Here is a 14,344-nt window from a genome sequence, read left to right on the forward strand (position 1 = left end):
GTGATGACTGCGTCGTCGTCGTGAGAGTCTTCAGCAGCAGGAGTATACGCCACTTCTTGTTGAGCGTCATCACACTCCATAACTATGAGAGTTTCGACGACCTTCCTTTTACGCTTAGCTACCTTTGTCAGATCATGGCGTGCCTCAGCCTCACTCTCAGACGGCAGTGGTGCTGGTTCCCAAGTAAGATCCATATCATCAGAAGGAGGTGGGCTTGAAGATGATGTAGACACAACCACCCTTGATCTTTTCCTTGCTCGGGATGTGGAAGTCAATGAATGATCATCAGGAGGAGTGGCTTCCTCGAATGATACCTCGGCTTGATTGTCGATTTCCAGATGTGCCCCTACTTCTGGAGGAACAACTACTGTGGGCACTTGTTGTGCCCCTCCATGCACCTCTGCTTGCTCCCCTCCTTGCGCTGCCTCTCCTTCCACATGTACTTGGGCTTGTACTTGCACATGTGGTTGTTGTTGCGGCTGTGGTTGTTCAACACTCGTCAGATGAGTTACAACAACCTGTGTTGATTGAGGGACATTGCTGCTACTTTCTTGCGATGAGCCAACATCACTGGTCGATGGTGATTGAACAAGTAGACTGGCTGCCTCTGCAGCACTCAAGGGCTTGGACTTAAGTTGGCGTGGGGGTGGTGGTACTGAGCCCAATGGAGCGGGGGTGCTGCTCCCAGCTTGGTCCCCAGCAGATCCCGCTGCTGCTGCAGGCGTACTTTTTTCTTTATTCCCAAAAAATGTGTCGGGCGGCACACCAGTTTGCTTGGTAACTTGCTTCTTCTGCTCCTTTCTGGCATCTTTCTTGCTAGAGGAGGTACGGGGAACTTTTTTTGGGGCCATCTTCTTCAGATGTAACTCAGAACAGCAGGCCGCAGTTGCACAAGTTGCAGAGTTGTCTGTGGCCACACGTGACGTTGTGCTGCACACACCGCAGTAGGACTTCTTCCTGGCACTGGTGGTTCTATTGTGCACCTAAAAGCAATGGAAGACAGAGGAACATCAGTTATACACCCCAAAAAATTGACAAAAACCACAAAATTCAGCACAATCCCAGCCCACCCATGCCCTCAATGATGTTTAAATTCAAGAAGACACCCCACAGAAAGACTAGGCCCATGCACCACTCACTACCCCTGGGCATAATGGATGAAAGCTATGCAAACTGGGTGCACCCCAAGCACATGTTGCCTGTACAAGCACTCAAAATGGCCACCACCACCCACATGGCCAGTCCACATCAACAGTACACCCCAAAAAAAACGAAAAACACACAAAAATCACCACAATCCAATGCCATCCAGGATGTTTACATTAAAGAGACCCCACAGACAGACTCAGTCCATGCACCACTCACTACCCCTGGGCAAAAGTTCACAACAGCAGCCCCAAAAAAATCGACGAAAACCACAAAATTCAGCACAATCCCGGCCCACCCATGCCCTCAATGATGTTTAAATTCAAGAAGACACCCCACAGAAAGACTAGGCCCATGCACCACTCACTACCCCAGGGCATAATGGATGAAAGTTATGCAAAATGGGTGCACCCCAAGCACATGTTGCCTGTACCAGCACTCAAGATGGCCACCACCACCCACATGGCCAGTCCACATCAACAGTACACCCCAAAAAAAACAAAAAACACACAAAAATCACCACAATCCAATGCCATCCAGGATGTTTACATTAAAGAGAGTGAGAGCCCACAGGCAGACTCAGTCTATGCACCACTCACTACCCCTGGGCAAAAGGCCCCACCAGCAGCCCCATAAAATCGACAAAAACCACAAAATTCAGCACAATCCCAGCCCACCCATGGCCTCAATGATGTTTAAATTCAAGAAGACACCCCACAGAAAGACTAGGCCCATGCACCACTCACTACCCCTGGGCATAATGGATGAAAGCTAGGCAAAATGGGTGCAGGCCTCAGACACTGCCTGTCTTCAAAATGGCCCCTTGCACCCCAAGCACATGTGGAGGGCCTGCCTGTACCAGCACTCAAAATGGCCACCACCCACATGGCCAGTCCCCATCAACAGTAGACCCCAAAAAAAACGAAAAACACACAAAAATCACCACAATCCAATGCCATCCAGGATGTTTACATTAAAGAGACCCCACAGGCAGACTCAGTCCATGCACCACTCACTACCCCTGGGCAAAAGGTCACAACGGCAGCCCCCCAAAAATCGACAAAAAACACAAAATTCAACACAATCCCAGCCCATCCATGGCCTCAATTATGTTTAAATTCAACAAAACAGTTGTATCATGCACCCATAACTAACCCTGGTCCTACTGGATACTGTGGCTACCCACAATATATTTTATTTAATGTTCTGAAAAAGTTCCAAAATTGTAGTTGCAGCAACTGTAATGCCCCAAACAAACTTACTTGTGAAAGTTGATTTCTAATCCAAAAGTGATCCAAAGAAAGTCAAAAAGGCCTTAAATCCAAATATCCAGCAGCATCCACAAAGAGTAATCCTTCCAGGTCAAGGTCCAAATGAAAGTGACCAGCACATGAAGAAAGCACTGGGAGGAGCCTGCTGGACAGGAACGGGAAGTTGGAGACTGTGGGGCACTTCCTTCCAAAATGGACTCCTTGCTAAAAAAAAGTGCAGGCAAATGTCAACCTGAGGAGTGATTCTGATAAAAATCATCATTTTCTGAAGGTTTATGCTGTTTGCTGGTGGATTTCTTGTGCAGAATTGCAAAATCTGTATTTCGCGAGTGCGAGATTGTTGCTGCCCGCCGCACCTACGTGTTCGCAATTGCGAACTCTCGCGATGCGTGCTGTGCAAGGTGGCAAGGCGCGATGACGTAATCGCGGTCGACAAACTCCCGCGGGATCCCGCAGCAAGATCCAAAATGGCGCAGCACTCGCAAAATATCGAGAAAAACAACTCTGCAAACGCTGAATGACGGTAAGTGAACGCTGCTCGCCGCAAAATTGTATCACCAAGAAAAAAAATCCCCCGCGAGCGAATTTACGGATTTTCGGCAAATTCGCCAGAGTTCGCGGATTGCGAATTTGTTGAAAATCCGCAAATTCCGCGAGCGGAAAGGATTTTATGCCCATGCTTAGCCTCGACACTACAGAGACTGCGGGAGAGCCCCCGCTGGTTGTACCCCTCCTGTACAGCAGCCATGCGATAGCTTCCAGAGGCGGCTGAATCAGCAGCATTGGACCGGCGGGGATCCGATCCCTACAACCTGGTGTAACCAACGATCAGCCCCAGAGGAGAAGAAGAACCCTCGTCCGTGGCCCACATGCATCTAGGCCGCAGATCACGTGCTGCATGAAGGATCATCACACAAGAGGCCCCTTCTTCCCCTCACCAACTGGCAAAGTCTCCTGGTTCATAAATTCTTCGTCCCGTCTGGGACTCATCACATGGCCGCCACAGCCTTCCTTCGAGCAAATATGCTCCCTGCTGCATACACCTGCAATAAACTCGAATAGCCCCACTCATCTCTCCAACTCTGGGTTGGGGACTACCTTCTCTCATCGCGCCATCATTGGTTAACTCCCACGGCCCGTGCGCTACATTGTACCAGGACACACATGAGTACTCAGTCATATTACTCAGCCCAGTAGGAGTCTCACGATCTGGCCTGCTTCTTCGCCACTGCCTCCCACAGGCATGAGACCCTGCGCCGTGGAGACCCCAAACAAAAGCAGCTCACGTTTTACAAACTCAGTGCGTTGGATCGCTCGGGACAGTCACTTGACACGGATGGGTACCATGGGTTGGAGGACCCCCTATCCCCCCTTAAAGGTGTAGCAGCTATTATGGCCAAGCTCAAAGCGGGATTCAGCGCAATTGACACGAGATTCGACACACTGACTTCCCAGCTGGTCCATATGGGGGAATGGCTAGACAACCATGACACAGGATTTGACGAGATGGAGGGGCGAGTATCCACCCACGAAGATCCATCCATCACAATGTCACGCCGCCTGAAATGAGCATAACATCTTCTGAAAGCAGTGGTGGTAAAAAACGAAGACCTAGAGACTAGGTCTCGAAGAAATAACATTCGCATTCTTGGCCTTGCAGAGTCGACCAACATTGGCCGCCCTGAGGAATTCGTGGAATCCCTCCTCACTGATCAATTCGGTACCGAGCATTTCTCCTCCACCTTCATAATTGAAAGGACACATTCATCCTTGGGTCCCCTCCCTCCTCCTGGAATACCCCCCTGCAATTTCAGGGCACCACACTCTTTCTATCTACCACGATTTTACACTTGCAGTGCAGGAAGCTAAGCGCAAGCTTAATAATGTAAATGCACAGCTCACGAAAATGGGTCTTAAATATGGCATGGTATACCCTGCTAAACGACGCATGCTTGTTGCGGACAAACCCAAATACTTTGAAAGCCCAACGAAAGCCCTAGCCTTCTGTAAGCAACTAAAGGATAACAGCCACTGCGACCGTCATTCACCTTCCAGCTGCCAGTCTCCCGACAAAACACGCACTGCCAGTGCGGAACTTTTCCCTGAATATATGACATTGCAACGCATGCATTTACAACGCGGTCAGTACAACGACTGGGTTGTTACTATGCATACCATTACAATGCAAGTCCTTACAATAACTTGCTGTAGGGGGTGCTGGAGTTTGGAATAGTATAATTAACGATTCCAACTCCAGTCTGTGCAACAGTAGGGAAGGTGTTGGATTGCAAATCCAACACCTAAAGCCCTCTACAGTATTATGTTGTACTGACTTGCATTGTACTGGTATGCATGGTAACAACACGGTTATTCTACTGACCATGTTGTAATGGTACCGCGTGGTACAGACAGCTTTGTAAACACTGTTTCCCCTTTTCTCCCCATACTAGCCGATACACATCCGGTTTTTTGAGATGTCCCACTCTGTTTATGATAAGCATAAAAAAAGTAACTCTTGGACTGTTACCAATGTTGATGATCCGCTAGCTAATAGTCATGATCGATTTCCATTACCTATGAACAATCCGGCTGACTGATGGTACAAATTGGGCACTGGGCCCAAAGTGTTGCCCACCCGCACAGATGAATCCGATTGTTATACTGTTAGGGATTTGTTTTTCTAGTTTAGGTGAATGGGAATTCGACAGGCATTTCACACCGGGTATGGGTGGAGGCTGGGTGGTCAGTGACTTTAAAAAAATTTTTTTGGTTTATTGTTTCCCTCTTACCTTGACCCCCATGTACACCTCCGCTTCCACTCCAAATACCAGCTAGGGCACACCCTGACACAGTGTTATGGGCATGACCACATTTCCACGGTTGTATGACGTTACAACGCATACTTTTGCAATGCAAACCTTTACAACGCATTTTTTACAACGCAACATCCTTTACAACGCATTCCATTACAACGCATACTACCTTTACAACGCATAACTTTACATTGCATGTATGGTAAGTATTGGATAGTGTAGGGGTAAAAATTACTTTTCTAAGTCCAGGGGGTGCAACAGTAGGGTAAGTGTTGGACAGTGTAGGGGTAAAAATTACTATTCTAACTCCACGGGGTGCAACAGTAGGGTAAGTGTTGGATGGTAATGGTATGCGTTGTAATGGTATACGTTGTAATGACTGCGTTGTAATGACATGCGTTGTAATGGTATGGTTGTAGTGTCATGCGTTCTAACGGTGGCGTTGTAATGGCATGCTATGTAATGGATGTTGCGTTGTAAAAGTTTTGTTGTAATGGTAGTGCGTTGTAAAAGTTGCGTTGTAAAGGTTGTTTCCCCATTTCCACATACCCCACCCCGAAGCAGAGTGTGATGAGTGCACAATTCCTTATTATGCTAAATAACAAATAATCAGTCTCACTATTTTATTCTATGTTCATATTTCCTGTTATGTACCACAGCACATAGTGTATGTTAATCTCAGCAATAGCATGAATATTAGATACTTGCCACACATTGCATTGCCTCAGCATGTTAATTGGATGCTCACCAACGGTACTAATTACACATGTAAATGTCCAAATTGTTCGCTAGATTAGTATGAACAGTTAATGACTCATCACACGTTGCCATAAATCCTGTGAAAAAGCACAAGAAAAAGGAATGTTACAAAGGCAACACAGCGTTCCAAATGGTAAAAATGAATCAACTGTAGTGTCCTGCAGGACACGCTCTAGTGTTTAGCAGGCATTCGTATTCCGAGCCACTCCCTTGAGGGCTGGACACACTTGCACCTCCACACATCCATCACAGGTGTCACTGCTAATAAAAGGGCCCAGGTGCACGTGTTCACGGCCAGTTACCATACCATACCACCTAGTGTCTGTGTCTGTTATTCTTGTCATGTGGGCCTAAGGCCTGACATCACATTGGCGACGAGGCGGGTCTGACCCTGCGTGCCTGTCGCTAGGTGCTTTATCGTCCCTCATGAGGAAGAGATGAGCCAGGGTTGCGCCGCCAGTGACTGCAGGGAAGGTTGAGCTCAGCATCGCGCCGTGACCCTCTGCACTTAAGGAGGAATGCACGGAGACTGGCTGTCTCCTACCCACATCAGTTCCGGCAAATGGAGGAGTGGACGAGCACCCCCAACAGCAGCTGCCTGAAGACAAGTGAAAGCTTGAGTCTCTCCACCAGGCTTGCGGTGCACCCGCCGTCATGCTCAGGCACTCACTGCCGCAATTAGGGAGCCCTCACTGTGCAACACCCAAGAGAGACCCTGCCGCCCCTGAGCAAGACACAGCCCACCAACTGTGATCCCTGCATGTGCTGAACAAAAGGGAGGTGCCGCAACAACACCAGCCCTGCATGCCACGCCACACCCTGCACCGCCCGTCATTGCCCGGCACCGTGGGGAAACACCGAAGCTGAGGCTACCGCCCCCCCATCGGTGCCGCATGAGAGACAAGGGGAATGTCCTGCGCTGCTGCACTGCTGGAGCTGTGAGGCCCAAAGAATCCTGAGGAGAGGTGAGTGCACGCAGCCCTGCCATCTCTCACTGATCGCAGAACCGCCTGCCACAACCCCCACCCGCCCGCAAGGGAGATGGGAAGAGTGTCAGCAAGACCGTGCTGACCACACCAGGGTCATAAAAGAGACTGCCAGCGGAGCAGCCCCGTCTCTGAAAAGTAAAGTACAGGCCGGCCCTGCTCCCTGCACTAAGAAGTATCTGCAGCGACCTCAGAAGCAGCGAGGAGAAGCAAAAATAACCCCTGCTGTCTCATGGGGCAGATACACAGTACCTAGGAGCAATGCCTATGCTCCCTACAATCCACTTACAATGCCGACACGGTCAGGAGCAGCCCGCCATACTGGCAAGGCAGACTCTGCATGAACGTTGGAAGATAAGCAGATACTCACCGAAGCCATTCCGTGAGACCGCCCCGACCGGAGTTAAGATTATCAGCTTTCCAACACTGCATGCCCCCTCCCGCATCGACAGCTCAAATTAAGCGCAGCTTCAGTGAAGCGAGCCCTAGCATACGAAGTGCCTGCAGCGACACCTGGCTGACACGGGTGGCACCGCATCTGCTACAACAAGCGGTGAGGAGCAACTGCAGAAGTAGCTGTCTCTGTGTGGATATCCCCCGTGGCCTACAGCAGTAGGAAAGCTGCCGTGGCCTAGAAAATAGTGGCAGCACCACCTTGTGGTCAATGTGCCACACCACATATGCTGCATACAAGTACCATGCAAGCACGTAAGCCAGCAGAGCACTGACTGCACCCTGTGACCCCAAGGACAGAACTCTGTTTCCAACAGCAGCCCAGCTTACTGGCACTGGTAAATAAACCACACAGAAGCACAGAGTGACACAAGCCTAATGCATCCGGCATGTGGGCCACACCCTGAAAAGACACCCGGCCCTCAACATGTTAGGACATTTTTCCTGAACCCAATGGAAAGCCCAATGCTGCCAGAGCAGACCTAAGACAGGAGAGCCCAGGCTGTTACGGAGCATACCCTGAGCCACCTGGCGGCCACTTGCAGCCACTGCATAACAAATAAGCAGTAGAGCACACTGCAGAAGCTACTAAGTCTCCAGAGGCCCTCTGTATCAGGAAAGCTACCGTGGCCTCCCTGAAATCAACCACAGCACCACCCAGTGGCCACAGGACCACACCGCTTCCTGAAAGACAAGATGGAAACTGAGAAAGCACCGCAGGAAGGCCCATGTGAACTGATGCCAGCAACACATGACAGAGCCCCCCACTGCACCCACAATCCAGCTACACCACTGCAAATACGGGGTGCCTCCTCAATCCTCATACCGAGCCACAAGAGAGTGTGCAGCCAGACAACTTTACCACAACACAAAGGAAAGCACTACATAGACTCAAACAGTGATGCAATGGCCCAAATGACCACACATGGTCCACGGCCCGCCCAGACATCAAAGCCCCTGCAGTGCCCAGCATGACAAGGTACTCACGTAGGAGTGGCCTCAGCATTTCCACACCCCAGCATTTGACAGTAGAAGAAGAGAGCACTGCATGCCACCTCTGCCAAGCACAGGGAGAGACTGACAAACACCGCAGGATCCGCAAGAGACTCAGAGCCAAACGCAAGCAGCACTGCCAAAGACAGCCACCACCAGCAAGGGTGGAAGAACAGCCAGACAGCAACATCTCATGGTAGCTATCCCCACCAACAGCACAAGAAACACTGGTGCAGAGCACGCACCACAAGTGGCTGCCCAACGCCACCGTCAGAGAGAAAATCGCATTACTCTCTCCTACTGGTGTCCAGACACAACTGAAAGCTACAACACAGGCACACCAAGTGCCAGAAGAGAGAGCCCAAGGAGAAGGCGGAGCGCACTAGGTCCGAGGTGCACAGAATGCCGTGCCAGTGAAGCTGACAGCAGGGGCAGGTGCCCGGGGAATAGGGACATCTCCTCAGAGAAGCACTGCTGAATGCAACATGGAGAGCAACTACATCTCTACTGCACAGAGTGTCTTCCCTCGCCCTGCCTCAAGAAGGAGTCATCGGTGCACCAAGACAGGCAAGAGAGGAGTCGCACACTCCACGTGGCAGGCTGCCACAGCAACATGTGCTCCAACAACAGGCAACATGTGGCAGGATGTCACGTCGCACAGCAAGCAAGGAGCATGCCACACGAAGTGCCTCACGGGAGAACCAAACATAAGTTGCAGCAAGCGCAAACCACATCTCTCCCCAATGCTTACCAGTGTGACCGTTCATCCCCGGGCGCCAGCAGTCTAAGTCAAACTGCATCCCTGCTCCTTACCACAGATGCCACGGGTGGAGATCAGCACTGAGTGTCCTTCCTCACACCGCCTCAAGATTGAGTTGCCAGTGGCTCCAAGACAGGCAAGAGGAGAAGCGCGCACTCCACGTGGCAAGCCGTCACCGAAGATCAGCCTCAGCAAGGCGAAGACACATAGCTGCTGAGTCTCTCCAGACATCCAACTCTCCCAGCAAATCACCACCACCTGTTATTTTGACTCACCATATAGTTGGCAAGTCCCATCACGCCAGCCCTCATCACGTGCATCAAACAACACCATTTCCAGAGCACCGATAGACTAGAGTCCCACACCATTGCCACACCAGCCGACAAGAACCAGAGGCTACCTGCGAACCTGGCCTACACCTGAACTGTGGCAGCGAGAACGTATCTTGACCAAGACTCATCCACCCTTGAGGGTCGTGCCTACGACTCGCACTGGCTCCTCAGTGGTTTTGCAGCAGCCCCCAGGCGGCCACAGCACAGCCCTTCCACAGTCCCGTAGCAATCCCAAAAACAGTCCTCTCCAGGTGGGAGAGTTGCACTTGATATTGCCACAAAGGCGGGTTACATTTACGGCCAAGCAGTTCAACAGAGACAGTCGATCAGGCAACACCTCTGTGAACTCTCACCATGGACTTCATCCATGCTCATGACGCATCCCATTGTATGAACTGTTAAGACTCACCACAGACCATCCACGATGTCAGCAGAGTGGAGCCACTCAGGACTGTAACAAATGTTCTCATCAGTGAGCTGACGAGAGGCAGCCAACGTCTCCAGGCCAGCGGTCATGTCCTGAACCTCTCAGGGTTAACCTTGAGTGCTGCAGAGATCGTCCTGCTGCAGGGAGAGTCACCATCCCATGTCTGATGTCTTCCCACCACCTGACTTGTAAGGCTGATGGACCCTGTGGAGTTTAGTTGACTGTTAGCTGTCTCCACAGGTTGGACTCATGTTTTGTATTATTTCTTTAATAAAGTTTGGGAGGAATATAGTGTCCTGCAGGACACGCTCTAGTGTTTAGCAGGCATTTGTATTCCCAGCCACTCCCTTGAGGGCTGGACACACTTGCACCCCCACCCATCCATCACAGGTGTCACGAATGACGTGACCCTGCTAATAAAAGGGCCTGGGTGCATGTGCTCATGGCCAGTTACCGTACCATACCACCTGGTGTATGTGTCGATTATTCTCATCATGTGTGCCTAAGGCCTGACACCACATCAACCACAAATACGCTGGTGAGCTCAACTTTACTTTCCTATGCTTGCAAAGAGAATTGAACTAATTGTATTTAATGATAAATAAACAGACTATAGACATTCCGATGGTTGCGAAAGGAATTTGAATAAATATTCCACGTTAAGAAGCTGCAGAGAAACTGGCTGTTATTTGTGGTGAACGCTAACAGTAAATACTATTATAATTTGGACGGGATGCACAAATGATTTGCACTAATATTCCGCATTATGGAAACTACAGAGAAACCAGCTATTATTTGCGGGGAACGCTAACCGTTAATATTATTATAATCTGGACTTGACTAATACAAAAATCTAATTTGCATTCCAGTACAAGACTGTCATTGACATTCTGTATTGAGCCTTATTCCTCGCATTATTTTCTCTTTTCTTTTCTTTTGTATTTGTATTATTTATTTATTTTTAGCGACTTCCATTCCAAGTTGGTGGCAGAATAATCTTAGGTATTGTATATTCAACAAATATAAAATTGATGTAGAGACTAATAATAAGAAAGGCATCTAACTATATATATATTTATGAACATTCTGTGAATAGATGAATTAAATATATATAATAGTTAGATGCCTTTCTTATTATTAGTCTGTACACCAATTATATAATTATATATATTCGTTAAATATACAATAACTAAGATTGACACAGAATGGGAGTGCAGATTGTCCTGACCGCAATCCTTGAAAACGTTGAATTTAACGCTGGCTCAGTCACTCAACATGCCTTCCTATGAGATGCCTTCAAGGGATACATCCATGGCATTTGTATAGCAAAGCAATTTGGAGTACTACAAACCCTGCGAGGTGACCTGGCCAGAATCAAAAGGGAGCTGGCAGACATGGATGCGCCTAGTAATCCTGCCCTCACGCCTCATTACATTGCAAAAGCCTGCGTCCCTTGTGACCGAATTTAACAGTTTGACTGAAAGGGAGGCCCTTCTTCTGGGTCGGCACAGCGCAGCACGCCATTATGGAGAGGGAGATCGTCCAAGGAGAACACTGGCTCGCCTCTTGCATCCCCACAGGGGAGTGGGGCATATCACATCCCTTTGCCAGGATGATAGCTCCAACGTATCGGATATCACTGACATAATGAGTGAATTAGTCACATGCTATAAATCCCTACACACCTCCCAGCTCTCGCCCGACTCTACAGGGCGTATGGCTTATCTTGAGGAAGTGGCAATGGTTTGGCTTACCTCTGGACAGGCGCAGTTCCTTAGTGAACCCTTCTCAGTGGAAGAAATCTCTCAGGCGATAGTTCACTTAATGGCACGAAGGCTGGGCAGCCTCTCTGGCTCCTGTTCAAATCTTTAAACAAAATCTTATCCCACATCTGCTGAATGTACATGTAAAATCCTTGGAGAAGGGAGCACTTCCCGCACAATGCATGAAGCAGCGATTCCATTACTTTTGAAACCTGACAAAAATCCCACAAAAAGCACATCCTAACGACCCCTCTCACTCCTAAACTATGACAAGATCCAGGCTTAGGCGTTGGCAAACAGGTTATTGCTCTTAATAGACCGGATTCTCGCGCCCATTCAGTTAGAGTTTATACCCCATAGATCAACAGCACTTAACCTCAGAATGGTGTTCTCGGTCCTCAATAGGGTGTCTCCAACTACGCCTGCAGTGGTGGCCCTCCTAGATGCTGAAAAGGCATTCAACTTACGCAAATGACCTTTTCTTTATGCTACACTCTGTAAGCTTGGCATTCCCAACTGGCGATAATGCTTTAATTACACTCCTTAAGTGCTCGCCCACAGCCCACCTACCGGTGAACAGCTCACTTTCCGATCCTTTCCCTATTTCCTGGGGCACCAGGCAGGGGTGCTTGCTCTCACCATTACTATTCATCATAGCGATGGACCCCCTGATCAGACACCTCCTGGAAAAAAATGTACATTGGGCGTAAGATTCAGAGACAGCCATCTTCTAATGTCCATGTATGCAGACAATATCGCATTGTTTATTAGACACCCCGCTGAGAATCTAGCTCCCATAATCGGAGAAATCTCCAGATAGTCATAGTGGACAATGGGAGGAGGAGTTCTTCCAAAAGCAGGCTGATGATAGGCAGGACATTTGTGCCATAGGGGCAACTCTTTCAGACATATCAGTTGCACAGCAGGACATGTGCTAAATTCCTCAAGTGTTAGACAGACTGACCCAGGTGTTGGACAGGATGGAAATATCTTGCCAAGACATGTCCAAGAATATTAATTACATCTAAGGCTCCTGGTTTTCAGTTTAAATGGATTTTTACATATAAATACAAACGGAAACCTTTTTGTTTTTTGTCTGTATTTATATATAGAAACGGGAGAATACTTACAAAATAATCCTGCTGCCTCTGTCCTCCACTATGAAATCAGATGCAGCGGTGCACAGGGATTGCCAAAAGAGATCAGGAACTGCTGAATAAGTGCAGCTGAGAGCGCCGTGTCTGCAGAGACCCTGTTATGTTGTCCCTTTAAGTACTTTTAGAATTATTACCTTAGATTCCACTGTATCCTAGTTCCCCTTCCAAGCAATAAGACAGTTGCTGAGGAAGAAGCCCTGTGTAGGATGTTACCTACCTTGCTCCTGTGTTTCTATTAATAAACTACACTTTCTCTAATAATTGTGTGTAGTCAACTTTACAATTTTGGCGACTTGACTTCTAGAAACACAAGGAAAATCCAGAACCAGATTCACAGTTCTTGGAAAGATTTCAGTGTTTTTCTAATTTGGATTACATCAAAAGAAACTTCAAGGAAATTGCCTTTCTACCAACGCTACCCAAGAAAAAGAATGCGTTTCAAGTTTCAGATGCTTTTCCGACTTCTTCGCTGAAGAATTTCCTTTTCATCGTTTCTGAGATCTCTCTTCGTGAGTAATAACTTTACCTCATTCCTATAAACCCTTTACTTGCGCGCTGACCTAGCGGTTAAAGCCGTTCCCGCTTGCGCTTTCACTGAGTTATTAGTTAAAAACTTTCAACCATTCAAAGCAGTCAGAAGCACTCAAACCTGTACTTGCATCTTTCAAAATACAACCGCTGGCGCACTACTGCTCCATTCCTCGCTCACTCGCTCGTTCCATGGTGTTGCCGCTTATGATGTCACTTCGTCTTCATACCTAAACACGACGTCTCACGCAAGACACGCAATACGTGTTGACGTTTACACTCAGCAGCCATGATCATCATCTCCATGACAACACTTATACTTACGAGTGCGAAGAGCGGATTTTGATTTCAACTTACAACGCTTATATTTACAAGTGCATAAAAACGAAGATTAGTTTTAATTTATTCTCTTCCTTTTCGTTTTATTTTCAACTCGTGATTCCTGAGAAGAAGACCGATTTTGAACCTAAAAGTAAGCTTTACTTCATTTTATTTTAATATTTACTTTCAAAATGACTTCACAAAATTTTACCATTCAATCTCCTCAACCGTTTTGGCCTTCTGGTTTAGAGCCATGTATGAAATGGCTTCAATGGAAAGCTTATTTCATGAATTTTATCGGCACCATAGATGAAGATGGCAAAATGAAACCTGAAAGAAAAAAGAAATTATTTTTACACTCATTAGGCGCTGGTGGTCTCAAAATTTATGAAGAAATGCCTAAGAGTAGCGGTGGTGGTGATGCAAACGTTTTTGATGATATTTTAAAAGACTTTGATAGTCATTTCTCACCAAAGGTTTGTATAGACATTACTCGCTACAAATTCTTTCACAGGAAACAACAACCTGGAGAGAACATTGATGTGTATATCGCAGAAATTAAAAAAATTGCTGAAGATTGTAAATTTGACCATCTACAGGAACAATTTATACGTGATCAAGTGGTAATGCATGCT

Source organism: Lissotriton helveticus, chromosome 6, assembly GCF_964261635.1.
Source record: "Lissotriton helveticus chromosome 6, aLisHel1.1, whole genome shotgun sequence".
Lineage (NCBI taxonomy): Eukaryota > Metazoa > Chordata > Amphibia > Caudata > Salamandridae > Lissotriton > Lissotriton helveticus.